Genomic DNA, 17,473 nt, shown 5'->3' with positions numbered 1-17,473 from the left:
GCACCACGAAAGCAATTTGAAATGTCCTTGCCCGTCAAAACCAGAGGTCAAATGTGCTGAAATTTGATATTCATCGATGCAAGAAAACCACAAGAATTGACAACACTTGAATCGGAGTCCGTTGGAGCCCAAAAAGAATCCCAATTTTTGCCCGCCTCAAGAGGTCACTTTGGCGCGAAATACGGGAAGTGCTCCCAAGCTCAATTGGCAATGATAATACTTCAGAAGCTTGTCTTCAAATCATTCTTGAAGCTCGTGAAATCAGTTTGCAATTTGGATGTCGTACCAAGAAGTTATAGATCTTAGAAAATGTGCTCAGAAAGAGGAGAAAACACCCCTTTTTTTTAACAAGGGGATGGAGGGGTCACAAGCTTGGTAAAAAGGGGATTCTATCCCACATGCAAAGTGCCACAAGGAATTTACTAAGGATAAAAGATGAAAGGGAGATGGTCATTCTCTCAAGTAAAAGATAGAGAGCTCTCTTGTGTGATGGAGTGTGCCTTGGCCTTGGTGGTGCTATTGGCCACCACTGGCTCATGTGATTGGCTCGCTGGGCAGCTGTTGGGGGCCTTGTGGTGGGTGCTGCCACCCGCAGAGAAAGAGGCTTTTCACACTGCGCTATCTTTTGTGGTATGTTGCAAAGATGCCTTCACGCTGCCCACTCCTGTGCGCTCTCACGATTGCAGCACGATCTCACTTGTGTGGCCGTAACAAAAAAACCTCCAAATCTCTTTTTTTTTTCGGAAACTCGTGAGCTCTGATACCAAATGTGAGAGAGAGAAGAAAATTTCTTGTGTGTCTTACTCACCTCCCAACCAAATATACCGTCTTTCCACCTTCTAATCGGGTCTCTAGGGCCTGTTTTCATGGTGCACCCGACCGGTGTTCCCAAATAGACAAGTCGAGCCTAATTTAGCAAGAAATCAGAGGGTATCCTCCGAGCTTCGGACCTTGGTACTTCTTGTCCTTGTCCGAGACACACTAATTAATGGCTGTCTTGGGCTACTTGCCCAGCCGAAGGTTATTATGTTTGACATGTTGGGAATAAAGGCCTCGTGCCTTTAAATGTGCTCGGGTGTGAACGCACCCTTAGCACTTGTACTTACATATATATATCTATCTAAAAAACCTAAAGGTACACACTCGTCATTGTACCTAAAAACGTGCTCACTCTCTACTCTCCTCTCTCTCGCACTCTCTCTCTCTCACTGCGCGTAGGACAGTCTGTCTTGATCGTCGTGCTCAATCGGTCCCTACAAACTGGTATCAGAGCCAATGGCTCACTCAAGCTGTTGAGGGGTAGATCAACAGGCGTAATAGTCTCGTGTAATAGTCTTGTGGACTGTTGAGAGGTGCAGGCGACATGCAGAGTCTCGTGTAACAATCTTGTGGATTGTTGAGGAGCAGGCGACACGTGGCGAGTAGACAAACAGACAGTCGAACTATGTGACAGGTGACGGGCGACAGTCGCCAGTCGAACAGAACGAGCAGTAGCAGGCGTGACGGGCTGCAGCTGGTCGGGGGTCCAGCGTGGACCACAGCAACAGTAGGCGTAACGTGACGGGCGACAGGTCATCCCGTCACACGAATGGGGCGGAAGGTCAACGGACACCCCGTCACGTTCCTAATTTTTTCTTTTTAAAAAAAAGAAAAATTCAGATTCTACCCCTTTCTTGATGGGGTTTTGCGCGCGCAAGCACAAAGTCTCAGATCTGTGCAAAATTGGCCCAGAAATTTGGGGCTTTTCCCGAATTTGGGGATCTCAAGACAGAATTGGACAATCTGACTCAGAAATTGCAAAGTTGGTGTACATTTGCCCGGAATTATGGGGCTTTTCACATTTCAGTGAAATTCTTTCAATTTCACTGAAATTAATACACGCAAGACTTGGAAAATTTGGGGATTTGTCCAGATTTGGTGCGAGCAAGATGCAACAGTGATATCTGTCTCAGAAATCGCAGGAATTTGACATTTTGTCCCCGACATTTGGGGCTTTGAATGTACATGCGCAAATTGGGCTGAAATTAACCCAATTTCTCAACATTGAGGCACATTGGACCCTGTGCAATTTGGGGCTTTTGCAGTTTGAGCAAAATTTGTTCAGCATTTGGTCATTTTATGTACATGCAGGCTGAATTCCGCGCAATTTGGACATTAACACTTGGTAAAATTTGGGGGTTTTGCTGAAATTGCTTTATTTTGGCAAAATTGGACTGTCCTATGCATGACAAAGGAAATGCAGATGTGTGTTTGACACTTTGAGCACAAAATTTTGGGGCTTTTGACTGTTCGTGGACTGTCAGCCTAAGAAGAGTAGTGTAAAAATTGAAAGAGGTGAATGTAGTCACTCATGACAGTGACAGTGGGAGTGACGTACTCTTTGTCTCTTCACACTTTGGTGCACATGCTTTACTTACAGATACAGATGATGACATGCATACCTGGATTCTTGATTTAGGTGCTTACTTTCATGTCACCCCTCATCGTGAGTGGTTTTCTGCCTATACAGGGGGTCGACATGGTGTTGTCCATCTTGGGGGCAACTATGCATGTGAGATTGCAGGTATTGGCAATGTGCAGTTACAGTTTTAGCATGGCTTTGTCTTTACACTTCAACATGTACGGCATGTACCTCAGCTCAAGAAGAGCTTGATTAGCACATGGCAACTAGATGATGATGATTTTCATACCACCTTTGGTGATGGAAAATGGAAGATCTGTAAGGGATCTAGGGTTATTGCCAGAGATTGCAAGAGTGATACTTTGTATCCACTTCATGTATCTAGTGTGCATGACCATGTTGTTGCCGTGATCGAGCAACCAAGCGTTTCTTTGTGGCATGGCCGGTTGGGACACATGAGCCAAACAGGAATGAAAGTGCTTTCTCGTTTGGGTTACTTGCCTTGTCTTCGTTATGTTGATTTTGAGCATTGTGATCATTGCATTTATGGCATTGTGACAGCAAAGGGATAAAGAGGGAGCTCACTGCCCCTCATAATCCGCCCCAAAATGGAGTTGCAGAGCGTATGAATCGGACCATACAAGATAAGGTAGGAGATCGTCTAGGGCTACTAGACAACTTGACAGGTTTGTTCCTGGTGCAATTAATGTGGCTGATTATGTCATGTTGACAGACTGTGGTGATACGTCTTGCTTCAAGGAAGCAATGGACAGACAGGACAACAAGAAATTGTATAAAGCCATGCTATTAGAGATGGAATCTCTTGAAAAAAATGGCACTTGGTACTTGGTGCAATTGCCTAAAGGGTAGAAAACTGTTCCATGCAAATGGGTTTAAAGATGAAGGTCACTTGTGGTTCCTCACCAAAGTACAAAGCAAGATTGGTTGCAAAAGGGTACAAGCAGGAGCATGGAATTGACTTTGATGAGATTTTCTCTCCTGTAGTAAAGATGACTACCTTGAGAACCATTTTGGGCTTGGTTGCAGTTGAGGATATGGAGCTCATACAGATGGATGTAAAGACTGCGTTTTAACATGGTGATCTTCATGAAGATATATATATGCAACAGCCTGAAGGATTTGTTGAACAAGGGAAAGAAAAAATGGTATGTAAAATCAAAAGGAGTTTGTATGGGCTGAAACAAGCACGAAGAGAATGGTATCATAAGTTTGATACATTCATGCAGTCCCAAGGCTTTCATAAAAGTCAAGTGGATCACTGCTTGTACACCAAAAAGGTAGCAGATGGCAGCCTAATTATCTTGGTTTTGTATGTTGATGACATGCTGATTGCTGGCAGGGACTCTCATGCCTTGGATTGTTTGAAGCAAAGTCTTGATGGTAGCTTTGACATGAAGGATCTCGGTGATGCAAATCACATTTTTGGCATGCGAATACTCAAAGATAGATCGAAAGGCTTACTCTATCTATGTCTCAGCAAGAGTATATCTCCAAATTTTTGCAGCGTTTCAATATGGAGGGGGGGAAAACAATTGGGGCTCCATTGCCTCCATATGTGAAACTGAGTGCAGAGGACAGCCCTACATCTGATGATGAGAAGGCTGAAACGGCCAAGATACCATATGCTTCAGCTGTTGGCAGCTTGATGCATGCTATGGTTGCTACACGTCCTGACATTGTCTTTGCAGTGGGAGTGGTTAGCAGATACATGGCAACCCCTGGCAAGAAGCATTGGGTTGCCGTGAAAGGTATTATGAGATACCTGAAAGGCACAAAGGAGTTGTGCATCTGCTTTGGAAAGCAAAAGGCATCTGTTGTTGGCTTTACGGATGGAGACTATGCTGGTCATGCGGACTGCAGAAAGTCCACTTCTGGGTATGTGTTTACTTTCACAGGAGGAGCTGTCTCTTGGATCTCCAGTCTACAAAAGTGTATTGCATTGTCTACTATAGAGGTAGAGTATGTGGCTACCACTGAGGCATGCAAGGAGGCTTTATGGCTTTCATGTCTGGTGGGAGAGCTTGGCATCACAGAGTTATTTGTTCTCCATTGTGATAGTCAGAGTGCTATCATGCTAGTACGGAATTGTGTCTTTCATGCAAAGACAAAGCACATACAGGTGAAGTACCACTTCATTAGAGATGTACTTGATAGCAAAAGCATTGAGCTTGTCAAAGTGCATACAGATCATAGCCTTGTAGACCTTCTCACAAAGGGTCTTCCAGCAGAGCGGTTTGCTCATTGCCGACAAATGATGGGAGTTGGATAGATATATGTATTTCAGCTTTGTACATACCTAGACTTAGCTGATTCTTTTTTCTCCTCTTAAGGCACATTGCCTTTAGGTGGGAGGTTGTTGGGAATAAAGGCCTCGTGCCTTTAAATGTGCTCGGGTGTAAACGCACCCTTAGCACTTACTTACACATATATATCTATCTAAAAAACCTAAAGGTACACACTCGTCATTGTACCTAAAAACGAACTTACTCTCTACTCTGCTTTCTCTCGCACTCTCTCTGTCTCTCACTGCACGTAGGACAGTCTGTCTTGATCGTCATGCTCAATCGGTCCCTACATGATACCGCACATCTTGACTCGTGTAGACATCCTACTTGACGGGATCCAACATACGATAACCTTGGGGCTGGGAGCTGTAGTAAAAAAAAACATGTAGTTGGGAAGCTGCCTCGAACTTGTCACACTGTCTTCGGGATGTGCACATAGGCGTCTTACCCAAAGATCCTAAAATAAGAGACATCAGGCTTAGTCCCAAAGTAAGCCTTAAAAGGTGTCATCCTGTCAACGGCCGAAGTGGGAGATCGATTGAGGATGTGAACTGCGGTAGCCACTACCTCGGCCCAGAGAAACTGAGGTGTCTGTCGATGCCCCATTATGGTGCGCGCCATCTCAATCACACTTCAGTTCTTCTGCTCCAAAATGCCATTCTCTTGAGGAGTATTGGTGTTAGCAAACTCTTGGTGAATGCCCCTATCTGCACAAAAACGAGCAAACTCATTAGACATAAATTCACCACCCTTGTCTGAGCTCAAGGCCTTCAGTCTCCGGCCAAATCGGTTCTCCTCAAAGAGAAGCCAATCCTTGAAGTGGAAGAAAGCCTCCAACTTCAACGTCAATAAATATGCCCATGTCATTCTGCTGTAGTCATCTACGATCAACATGAAGTACAAGCTCCCCTTCAAGGACTCGGTCCTCATCGGGCCACAAAGATATGTAGATACAAGTTGCATAGGTGAAGTAGACCGTCACAAAGCTTTGTTGGGAATCGCATCCCGATGCAGTTTTCCACAAATGCATGAGACACATGGCTGTTGGCTCACCATTATGTCTGGTAAACCTCGGACAAACGATCCTCCTGACGCCTTTCGAAGGTACTCATAGTTCAGGTGGCCAAACCGAGCATGCCATAACTCGGACTGTGTCTGAGAGGTAAGAAGAAGAGAGGTAAGAGCTGTAGAAGACTTCAATTTGTAGATACCGTTCTTCTCATATCTTGAAGAAAAAACCTTCCTTGATCCACGATCAAGAACTCCAACAGCATCACTGTCAAACTCCACTAAGAGGCCAAGAGAACAAATCATATGGACCGAAAGCAAATGACACCCTAAACGTGGCACATGCAACACCTTGGAAGTGTGGGTACCACCACATCCATTTGGAATCAGCTGCATCTCACCCCGCACAACAATAGACACAAAAGAGTTGTCTCCAATGAGAATCTGCCCATGCGAAGGTCGCAAATGGGCAACACCAATGGGAGAAGGAGTCATGTGCCGTGAGACACCACTGTCCATGATCCACTCTCGAGCCTGGGGAGTTGTCATCGCAGCATCAGAAGTCTTTGGTGTAGGGTCCTCAATGACGGCTAAGTGTAAAAAAGCAGCTGATGAGGGTGCAGCCACTGCTCCAGAACCCTTCGGTTCCTTGTCCTTGTCGGGGCAATCCTTCTTTCAATGACCGGTCTTACCACAAGTATGGCAAGTCGATTCCTTCTCCTTGTCCTTCTTGGATTTGTTGTCCTCCTCCTTTTGGTCCTTCCCTTTCTTTTGAGAGGCTTGATCAACCAAAGCCTCCGATTTGAAAGCATTCTGTCCCTTCAACTGTTCCTCTTGGTCCAAGACCATAGGAACCAACTCTTCCTATCGAAGAGTCGACTTCCGCCCGGATGCAATAAGAGCAGAATAAAAGGTATCGAATTGTGGCGGCAATTGGGACAATAAAGTGATTGCCATGTCTTCGGAGGAAATTAGCTTCCTCGCATTTTGAATGTGCATATGAAGCTGCCAAAGCTTGTTGATGTGTTCCCGAAGCGAAGAAGACTTATTCACGGACAAGGTCCGCATCTGCACCTCCAAAGAAACCCTCTTCATCAGGGTCATCCGGTTATACATCTGGATTCTGGTGGGCTCTAGTAGCTCTATCCATATCTCTTGAGCCACCACCAGGTGCTCGATGTGAGCTATCACGGTTGTAGTACAAGACAGAAAAAGAAAATAACGAATCCTGGCATTCAGTTTGTCCCAATGAGATTGGGCCTTGGTCAACTCCGCACGAGCATTGGAAGAGAGTTTGGACTTATCTCTCACCAAGTGTCTATTAATCTCCTCCATCACAAGCTCCGCCAAGTCGTAAGACTCCAGAATGGCCAGCATCATCACACGCCAGATGCGGTAATTGTCACCATCAAGCTTCTGATCTGATGGAAGAGCCGGTAGGACAGGCACCTTCCTATCCATGATCGCCTGGATCTCCAAGTCAGTCTCTGTAGACATGTTCACCAACAATGCCTGCACAAACGCAAAATCAGCCCCTTCTGATTGCGTAAACGCAGCTGGTTAGGGCTCTTTCCGCCGCTACCTGAATCTTCTTTAGCTGCCGGAGGCGATGAAAAAGTAAAATCTGCAGTGGGAGGCCTAAAACACAGCCTTCCTTCCCTTCAAATAGCAACAACCTGCAGCAAATTCACCAATTGGACTCCTTTCCCGCATGCCCATACTCGCTTCAGTCTAGTTCCGATGCATAGCCCTCCCGCTCGCCCTTGAATGTTGGAAACACAGCCTTGTGTTGCGTTGAAATCTCTTCTTTAGGTAGGCTCTTCAATCAGCCAGTCCGATTTCACCGCTCTAATACTATGTCAGAGTGTAGTGATGTGGAAGCGCGGGACCAAGATTGAGAGAGAGTGAACACGGAGAGGAGAGAGAGAGAGAGGAGACAGTAGAACACAGAAAATTTGCAGTGTAGAATGCTGTATAGGAATGCAGAAATATACATGGGTGCAGAGAGAATATCTGCGTATGTCTCCGCCTTGAGGACCTCAATCTCCGTCAGCCCGCGTGCTGTCAGTCATCAGCAGGCTCTCTATCAGATGTTAGATGTGTGTGTTCAAGTGCTGGACTGGATTGCTATAAATAGCAGAGGAAAAATACCAAAAAAATGACCAAAATTAGGTCGGCTGTCTGAAACTGTCTGACTGCTTCTGTACATGATCGACTAATGACGTGGGAATTATTTGACTGCTAACGTGATTGCAACTACTGATGTGGCATCGACTCCACTGCCCGTATTGCCTGCTGCAACTCTGCTGTCCAGGGAATGACTCTCTAACAAAATGCATCACACCCAAAGATGCGAAAATGAGATACGGAAAGCTTCTTACCAAAGAAAGCCTCATATCGAGTCATGTCTTGTAAAGCCGAAGTTGGAGATTCGTTGTGGATGTGAACTGTAGTAGCCATTGCCTCACCCCAAAGGAATGAGAAAGACACCTATGCTCCAGCATTGATTGAGCCATCTCCAGCATGGTCGGATTCGCATGCTCCACCACCCCATTCTCCGAAGGTGTGTTTGGATGGGTATACTCCACCTGAATGCCATGATTGCTGCAAAACTGAGAGAAGAGGTGAGAAGTAAACTTGCCACCATGATCTGCTAGTATGCCATGGACTTTGAAAGTAGTCCCTATCTTCACAAACACCTTCCACTCATAGAATTAGGAGTACGCCTCGCTCTTGTACTTGAGAAAATAAGGCCACAACTAATGGTTGAAGTCATCGACAATCAACATCAAATACTTGGCTTTTCCAAGGGAGGCCATGCCCATAGGATTTGCAAAGGTCCGTGTGCACCAACTCTAGTGGTGTAGAAGCCCTCCCAGTGGCAACTTGGGGATGTGGCTGCCGATGCTACTTGCCCCTCAAGCAGCTAGGGCACAAAGTGTAAAGAGGAGGGAAAACAAGAGTTCCTCCACCATCTTCTTTCGAGAAGCCCATCGAATCGCATCAAGGTTCAGATGACTATAACAAGCATGCCAAAGCAACCCAAGCTCGTGGGAAGACTTGTTGGCTAAGGCTATGAGTGTATAGAGCCGACCCTCCTGTGCACTTGTCCAAAGACTTGCACTTGTAGAAGCATCCTCCATGGTAACTGCATCCTGAGTAAAGAAAACTCGGGTACTTCACTGTGTCAAACCATGAACAGGTAGTAGGTTAAACTCCAAATTTGGTACATAAAGACCCTTGGCGGAAGAAGATGGCTGGTTAGGCAATAAAGGAGTAGTCCCCACTCCTCGAACGGGAACAATAGAGTTGTCACCAATGGTGACAGTGCCTCCTTTGGAACAAATGTCCTGAAGCCAATTCTGCCTATAGGGCATGTGAAAAGAAGCCCCATTATCCACAAGGCAAGGCTTCTTCGATGTGAAAGAATCAAGAGTTGTATCCTCCTCGTCAAAGACACGCATAAGAATAGACTCTGTTGTAGCCGGGGTCACCTTTGAATCCTTTGAATCCTTCTCCTTTGGCTTCAGATGGGGGTACTTCTACCAATACTTCTCCTCGGGGTGACTGCCCTTTCCACAATGTGGGCACTTAGGTTTCTTCACCTTAGAATCCTTCTTGTCCTCTTCCTTCTTGTTCTTGGCCTTCTCATCTTCCCTCCACCTGTACCTACAGCTAATGCCTTGCTGGAGCTAGAGCCATTTGCCTCTACCTCTTTGAGTCGCTCATCATGCTCCAAGACAAGCGGTGAAAGCTTCTTCCATAGGAGTTTCTTGCTGGTCCTTGAGGTGATAAGGCTAGTGTCGAAGACATCGAATTGGGAAGATGGCAATTGAGTCAAGAGGATCATAGCCATATCCTTAGAAGAGATCTTTTGTCCAAGAGAGGCATGCTCACCTCACATCCTCTTCGTGATGTGCTCCTTCATAGAAGGAGAGTCATCAAGATAGAGCATCCACAACTTCTTCTCAAGGGAATTGTGGGTAAATGTCTTGTGTTGATGCAAAGATGCAAGCTTACTCTACACTTCCACCGCAGTCCTCAACCTGCGAACATGCACAAGAATAGAGTTGTGTAAACTCATGAAGAGAAAGGATCAAGCTCTAGAGTCGAGTTGATCCCATAAGGCTGCACAGTCCATGGAGGGCCCATTTGTGGGATCCTTGTGGGGATGTGGAATAGGTGAAGAAATGAGCTCCCAAAGATCAAAGGTGTACTCCACCTTGCATGACCACAATAAATAGTTGGAACCATCGAGTTTGTCTTCTTTGGGAAAATAAGGGAGAATGGGAACCTAAATAGAGGGTATCAAATAAGGCATCTTCACATCAGATGGAGCCCTCACTTCAGATGAGGCCTACTGTGAAAGATGAGCAGAAGAGGGATGGGTTGTAGGAGACTCATGTCAAAACTCCCTATACTCATATCTTCGCTTAGAAGAGTGATAAGACAAAAGCTCCTCGTTTGAGTCATCAGAGCCTTGAAATTGATGGTAAGACATCTTTCAAATCTGCAATCACCCAGAAATACTGCATTTTGATGGAAACAGTGTAGAGGGAAGAAAGCAATTAGCTACAGGAGGTGTAGATGTGCCACTTGCACAAGAAAAGACTGTTGCCTGCAAGCTAGAGGGTGTCGGTGCCTTCAAAAGAGGAAAATCGGCTGCAAAAGCTGATGTGGCATGCTACTGCCTGGGGGACAAAAGCTGCCACTTGGGGGATGAAAGCTGCCGCGTGCACCAAATAGTTGACGATTCAGCACGAAGGAGTGTCGCATTTGCTAGAAACCTCTTGAAATGGCTGTGTTTGCAGCAAATGCAAGGTGCGACGTCTGCGTTTGATGGCTGGGTATGCTTCTTTGCAAAGAAATGTACACTCTGTGCTCTCACTTAGGCGATGATACCATGTGAGAGTGCACAACGGAAGTAGGAACAGGAACTGGCAGACTACATACAAGAGTATATCCTAAACCTAGCCGACTGTAGCAGATGAAGGTACGATTGTAATAAATGTAGTCTGACGGCCCATAGAAAAAATGGGAAAATGATGACAATCTCTCATAGGTAGTCATGGATGAGAAAGACAATGGTAGGAGGTGTCAACTGATTGACAAACTATGGACATGCACAATAAATGTGCTTAAAACAAGAGAAATGCACTCTAGAATGCTAGAGCTCCCATGTCTCCATTAGGCTTTGACAGGAGCTCACACCTAAGAGATGACAGATTGACATGACTAAAATAGGTAGGTTAACAATTGTTGCTAGATAGACGTTGTGATGCGTTTTAGTAAGACCTAAAAAAACCCCTAAGTTTGATTTGGGTAGCTAGGTTTAGGGACCTTCTTTGCATGTTTGATCTGTTAGCAGTCATGTTTGTCATGCCTTGTCATCTCCTGCCTGTGAGCCTCAGTCTGAGTCAGACGAGGACTTTAGGAGCTCTGACTTGTCTGTCACTTGTTTTGACGGAGGAGGTAGCTCATTCTAGAGCACTCAGTTTATTGCATTTCAGTGCATTTTCACCTCCAGTCGGGATTTTATGTGCATTTCCCGGGGCAGTTTCTGCATTCTTCAGCTTGCCTCACCTGCCGAACATTGTCCACCCTTTCCGGGATTTTTCTGAGCATTCCTGGCATTTTTACCAGCATTAAATGCTGGTCGGACATATTTATGGCCTCAAATTTCAGGTCGGCCAGTTTTTGGGTTTTTTGGCTATTTATAGCCATTTCCCACTTGGCAGTCAGTTGTATTATCATCTTCCCTCCTTCTTTGGCAGGTGCACACTCCAACTCTGTCATCTTCCTCCGTCTTCGGTGCTGCCGTCATCATCAGCCTGATCTGGTGCCCTCACTGACGCTTCGGGCTGCGTGCAGGGACTGATCAGTCCATTTCAGTGTATTCAGCATTCATTTCAGTCAGTGCAGATTTTCTTCCTTCATTCCCTGCTTTCTCTCTCTCCTCCTCTGTGTTCGTGTTCTTCTTCCGTTGCGCACTCTCACATGGTATCATCGCCTGACTGAGAGCACGGAGGACATAACCACGTGGAGAGATACCTCACTGCTGCTGTCATTTCATCAACAACTGCCCAGGCGGCCCCTATTCTTGCGTTTGCTGTAGACGCTGTCTTCCGAGGCTGCCACGTCATCCAGCGACCCTTCTACCCTGCGTTTTCCATCAGGCTGTCCCTCCTGCTGCTGGGCGACACATCCTCAGCCTGCGTTTTGCAGTTTTGCTAGTCGCTACCACTCCTGGCGGCACATTTCCTGCTGGCGACTCATTTTCTGACTGTGTCCTGATGCTGGTGGTCTCTTTTCTGGTGATCGTCATCAGTTATCTTTGCGTTTTGCAGATCCAGGTGTTTGTAGGCTTTCTCAGCCTACGTCTTGGTGGTTGGTGGCCAAACTGCTGGTCATACTTCGACATCGTCACAATTTTCTTTGGTATTTTGCAGATTGGAAGATGTCTTCTTTTCAGTTTACAGGCTTTGATGACTCAGATGACGAGCTTTTGTCTCGACACTCATCTGAACGGAGGCGTGATTTTTATCACGAGGACCGTCGTTCGGAGTCTATTCCTCTTTCTCGTCCCCCTTCTATTCATGTATCTCGGCGAGCCCCTTCCAGTGGGCCGAAGATGCAGCCTTTGGTACCCCCTGTACAGGTACCCGTACTTCCTCAGCTGCCCAAAGAGGACCGGTTGGATGGCTCCAACTTTTCTCTATGGTCCTGCAAGGTGGAGTGTATCTTGGACTCCTTCGATCTTTGGGAGCTTGTTTCTGTTCCTATTCCCCGGCCTCAGGTGGATCCCGCAGATGGGACATCTATGGATCGTGCAGCCTTATGGGATCTGCTTAATTCTAGAGCCAGATCTTTCCTCTTTCTGAGTTTGCAGGATTCTGTCCTTGTTCATGTTCACAGGTTGAAGACTGCAGCAGACGTGTGGAGAAAGCTCGCGTCTCTCTATCAACAGAAGACGTTTGCCCACCGGATATCTCTTGAAAAGAAGTTGCGGATGCTCGCTATTGATGATAGTCCTTCCATGAAGGACCACATCAACAGATTACAGGATATGAGGGATGAGCTTGCATCTCTCGCTCGGACGATATCTTCTGAAGACATGGCTATGATTCTTTTGACTCAGCTGCCATCGCCTTGGTTTGATGTCTTCTACACCAGCCTTCTTACATCAAGGACCCGTGAGAAGCTTCTATGGGAGGAGCTATCCCCGCTTGTCTTGGAGCATGATGAGCGACTCAGAGAGGTCACTGCTAGTGGATCCGACTCCACTAGAGCCTTTGTTGCAGGTTTGGGAGGACAGAAGACGAAGAAGAAAAAGTCAAAGGCTAAGAAGAAGGACAGTTCTTTAGGCTCTGAATCAGATTCAAAGAGATCGAAGTGCCCACACTGTGGGAAAGGGACACATCCAGAGGAGAAATGTTGGAAGAAGTACCCTCACCTTCGTCCGGGAGCGAAGGGTGGATCTACATCGGAGCCTTCTTCTACCTCTACACCAGCTGTTACCCATGAGATAGTGTTGCTTCATATCTATGCTTTGGAGGAGGATCCTTCTTCCGTGGCTGCAGTGTCTTCTGCGCAGCCTTGGTTAGTGGATAGTGGTGCTTCGAGTCATATGACTCTCCGAGGTGATTTGTTACAGGATCTCCGTCCATCAGAGGGTTCAGTCACTGTTGGTGACATTTTATCGGTGCCTATTAGTGGTATTGGCACATTGCCTTTGTTTACCGACCGACCTTCGAGCTCCTTTTCACAGGCCCTACATGTTCCGGATTTGGGCCTTCCCCTCCTCTCAGTTTATGGCCTTACGAGGCTTGGCACACGAGTGATCTTCACCGAGCATGCCGTTGTTATTGAGGATTCTCTTACAGGAGCTGTCTTATCTACAGGTTGGCAGGAGAGCGGGCTTTACAGGCTCCATTCCCCTTCTTTGATGCAGGGTCCTCCGAGGCAGTCTATTGCTACACCCGTTCTCGCTTGTGCACCTTCTATTCCACAGGTTTCTTCCCATCCCCCACCTTCTCCTCCGGTGGTTCCCTCGTACCCCCCATCCCTTTTAGAGGGGGACGATCTCGGTGATGCGGCTGTGGATTCCCTGGCCCCTAGTGTTTTAGAGGGGGATTCCCAGGATCGCGAGGAGCTCCTTCAGCAGCAGTCTACATCGACGGACTTCATCGACCTTGGCATTCCTCTTGCCACCCCAAGATCCGTTTCTTCCTTGGCCTTCCGCCACATCCAGGATCTGAGAGGGGGTGTTAGCAGTCATGTTTGTCATGCCTTGTCATCTCCTGCCTGTGAGCCTCAGTCTGAGTTAGACGAGGACTTTAGGAGCTCTGACTTGTCTATCACTTGTTTTGACGGAGGAGGTAGCTCATTCTAGAGCACTCAGGTTATTGCATTTCAGTGCATTTTCACCTCCAGTCGGGATTTTATGTGCATTTCCCGGGGCAGTTTCTGCATTCTTCAGCTTGCCTCACCTGCCTAACATTGTCCACCCTTTCCGGGATTTTTCTGAGCATTCCTGGCATTTTTACCAGCATTAAATGCTGGTCGGATCAGCATTAAATGCTGGTCGGACATATTTATGGCCTCAAATTTCAGGTCGGCCAGTTTTTGGGTTTTTTGGCTATTTATAGCCATTTCCCACTTGGCAGTCAGTTGTATTATCATCTTCCCTCCTTCTTTGGCAGGTGCACACTCCGACTCCGTCATCTTCCTCCGTCTTCGGTGCTGCCGTCATCATCAGCCTGATCTGGTGCCCTCACTGACGCTTCGGGCTGCGTGCAGGGACTGATCAGTCCATTTCAGTGTATTCAGCATTCATTTCAGTCAGTGCAGATTTTCTTCCTTCATTCCCTGCTTTCTCTCTCTCCTCCTCTGTGTTCGTGTTCTTCTTCCGTTGCGCACTCTCACATGATCAGTGTTTTCGTGGTTTACTAACCAATAAAAACTTTGAACTTTTAATAGGTTAGGAGTTTCAAACATGACTTTGATTTGAATTTCATTATGCTTATAACCTTTTCTTATCAAAATTAAGTGTTTGTATAGGTGTATAGAGGAATTTGGATGGAAAGACTAAGGTAATATAAGGATGTGGTTCGTTTTCTAGAACTCTAAACTTGTTGTATCTCATTGGGGAAAAGAGGAACACAAGCACTACAAGCATTGCACATTGCTTTGGGCATAGCACTGGGGCTTCTTATACCCCAACTTATCAACGATTTCCATGCCATTGGGATGATGCACTGAACTGCACCATTTTTTTATACATTGGCATGGGATAGGCTTGTTGAGGCTATACTCAACAACCCTAGATGCACTTGCATGAGAGCTTATACCATCATTGAGTAGACACCTTCTTCGCACATTTGTTTGGGATATCTCCCACTAGTTAGGATTTTTGGAAAGAGAGAGAAAGGAGGTTGGGTGAGTTGAGGGCCATAATGGTTTGCTACAGCAGCATGAAGGGTGCTTGTCATCTTTGACTCCATCAAGAGGGTTGTGAGAGTAGAGGTAGAGCTGAGTTTCATCTTCCATTTGAGAGGAGAGGCTTTGAGTGTAAAGATCTTAAACAAAATCAATGAACTGTGTGTGCATATTGCATGGTGCAGTGACACATTACATTAGGTTAGGCACAACTTATTCGGATGTATACATATCTCCTTGGTGAACATAAAATCCCTTGACATGCATGGCATACTCTCAAGTGCATTCTTTTTCCTACAAAGCATGAGTGTTTGGGCATATGGTCCAACAATGGCATAAACATGTTTTCTTTGATAGAATGCACAAGGGGCGCAAGAAGATGCAGGAAAAGGGTGCTAGCAAATCAAACTATGCATTGAAGGGATTTGAGAGGGGTATTGGGTTTAGTGTAGGCCTTTCTCAACAATTCCAGAGGTAAGAAGAAAGGAGCATTGCTGGTTCGTGTGTATATGAAAATATTTATATATTATGGCCTCAAGTTTTTGATGACGATGAGAATATCTTAGACTCTCCCTCTCTCTCTATATATATATATGTGTGTGTGTGTGTGTGTGTGTGTGTGTGCGCGCGCGCGTGCGTGTATGCGTGTGCGTGCATTTACGTGTACTTGTATTTTTTGGAGGTCTAATATATGTCTGTAGTGTTTTATGAGTATATATCAATGTTTGATATAAAGAGCATACTATGAGTTTTTTGTGGCATGGTTGCATTTATGCAAAAGTGTGTGATGAGTCCCATTAGATTAATGTTTATATGATTAATTATTTATATGTTCTTGAATGTAAGTATTTACTTGATTATGCTCTTGTACAGCCTTGCATATGAACAGGAGCAAAGCAATGCCTATCTAAATAGCCCTCATTTGGAATAGAAGGAAAAAAGAGATCATGGAAAGAGGAAAGATTACAGAAGAGGGGCAGTAAAAGGAATGCAAGAGGGGATTTCATGATATTGGAGGGGCTACTATTGGGAGAGGAGGAGACTTTACTTCTCTTTGGACCTCTGCAAGCTTCTGAAGGGAAGCTGTCCTCATTGGACCAATCATTTGAAAAACAGGGTGGCCTGTTATGTAGATGAAGAAGAGCATTTGCAAGAAGGCATGAATAGGGGGGATTTTGGAGGGCGGCTGTGCAGGCAATATGAAGGCAGGGTGGCACTATAATTTTTACTTGGGGGAGTTGTGGTATTTTCTCATCAGAGGGCAGTGAAGGACAAGGACCAACAGGGGCATATGATGGACAAATTGGTTTGGATATATGAGCAATCCTGGAGGAGCATGATTTTTGTGGTATAGAGGCGCAATGTTTTTCACATCATCATGATTCTATGAATTTAAGTGCAGCAGCAGTAGCAAGTGACTATCCAGGAGAGGATCCTTGTTTTGATGAGAGAGATGCTCACTTTTCTTGGAGGGAGCCCGAACCCCTGGGACCAAAGAGCCGCTATGCAAGAAATAGGACATCATAAGGACCAACTGGTTTGGTGGGCTTAGAGCTACCTGGTTTAGCAAGTGGCCAGATAGTTGAAGCAGGGCACTATTTTGATTATCCAAAGGGCTGCTTGGTGGAGCTCATACATCACTAGCATGGCAATCAAGTATGCAGTGGCATCCTTTGATACAAGATGGCAACAATGTGGTAGATAGGTCAAAAAAGAGCCGGAGCATCAGCTCATTCAATAGCTCTGATTTACAAGGCTGAGATTAAGAAGAGGATTAGGAAAGGGACAAAGAATCTCCTATTCCATGTCAACTGCAGCAGATTAGCACAACTAGCAGGGACCAATGGGGGGAAAGAAATGTTTTCTTGGAAAAATGATATTAGGACTAAATGCCTGGAAGAGGGGGTGCTGTTCTAATGGGATGGCTGCTGCTGCTTTGGACTGTGAGACTTGGCTGTAGGTAGAGAGAGGGGATAGCTATCCCTAAGGGACTGCAGCAGAGAGGCACGATATTCTTCATAGCTTCAGGTTATTCTAGAAGTTTCAGGATGGTATTTTCATGAGAAAAGGAGGTGGCCGTTAGAAGAGCAGGCCATGAACCCATCTTTGGAAGCTCTTGGCTGGCTTGTCTGTGGCTTCCTCTGTGGAGGCACAGTAAATGAGAACTTGAACAGAGAAGGCCTTGTGATTTCCTCACGATATCAATGGAAGCTTCCTGCATTTGATGTTCGTTGCTGGAAGCTAGCAAATAAAGGGATGAACAGAGGTGGCAATATGCAAGAAATCTTCTCAACATCATGAAAGGAAGACATGGGCTGTC

At 45.9% G+C, this 17,473-nt stretch overlaps 1 protein-coding gene across 4 annotated transcripts in view; it reads left to right on the top strand.

Moving 5' to 3' along the window:
• The window catches only part of LOC148032705 (pentatricopeptide repeat-containing protein At4g13650-like), a 38,074-nt gene extending 20,844 nt beyond the window's left edge, over nucleotides 1-17,230 (top strand). For 3 of the 4 annotated variants that reach the window (XM_087683342.1, XM_087683339.1, XM_087683341.1), the window contains exon 3: nucleotides 16,027-17,230. The gene's annotated coding sequence lies outside the window, so the exon portion shown is untranslated. Of the gene's footprint in view, nucleotides 1-14,417; nucleotides 14,635-16,026 lie in introns of those variants that run through there. The other variant, XM_087683340.1, reaches the window with a different exon arrangement.
• The last annotated feature ends 243 nt before the right edge of the window (nucleotides 17,231-17,473 follow it).

The sequence above is a fragment of the Lygodium microphyllum genome, chromosome 8, assembly GCF_053477565.2.
Source record: "Lygodium microphyllum isolate KBCC chromosome 8, Lygodium_microphyllum_v1.1.10, whole genome shotgun sequence".
In the NCBI taxonomy this organism is placed as follows: Eukaryota; Viridiplantae; Streptophyta; class Polypodiopsida; order Schizaeales; family Lygodiaceae; genus Lygodium; species Lygodium microphyllum.
The sequence above is the reverse complement of the archived record's forward strand: the minus strand, read 5'-3'. Positions and strand labels throughout refer to the sequence as shown.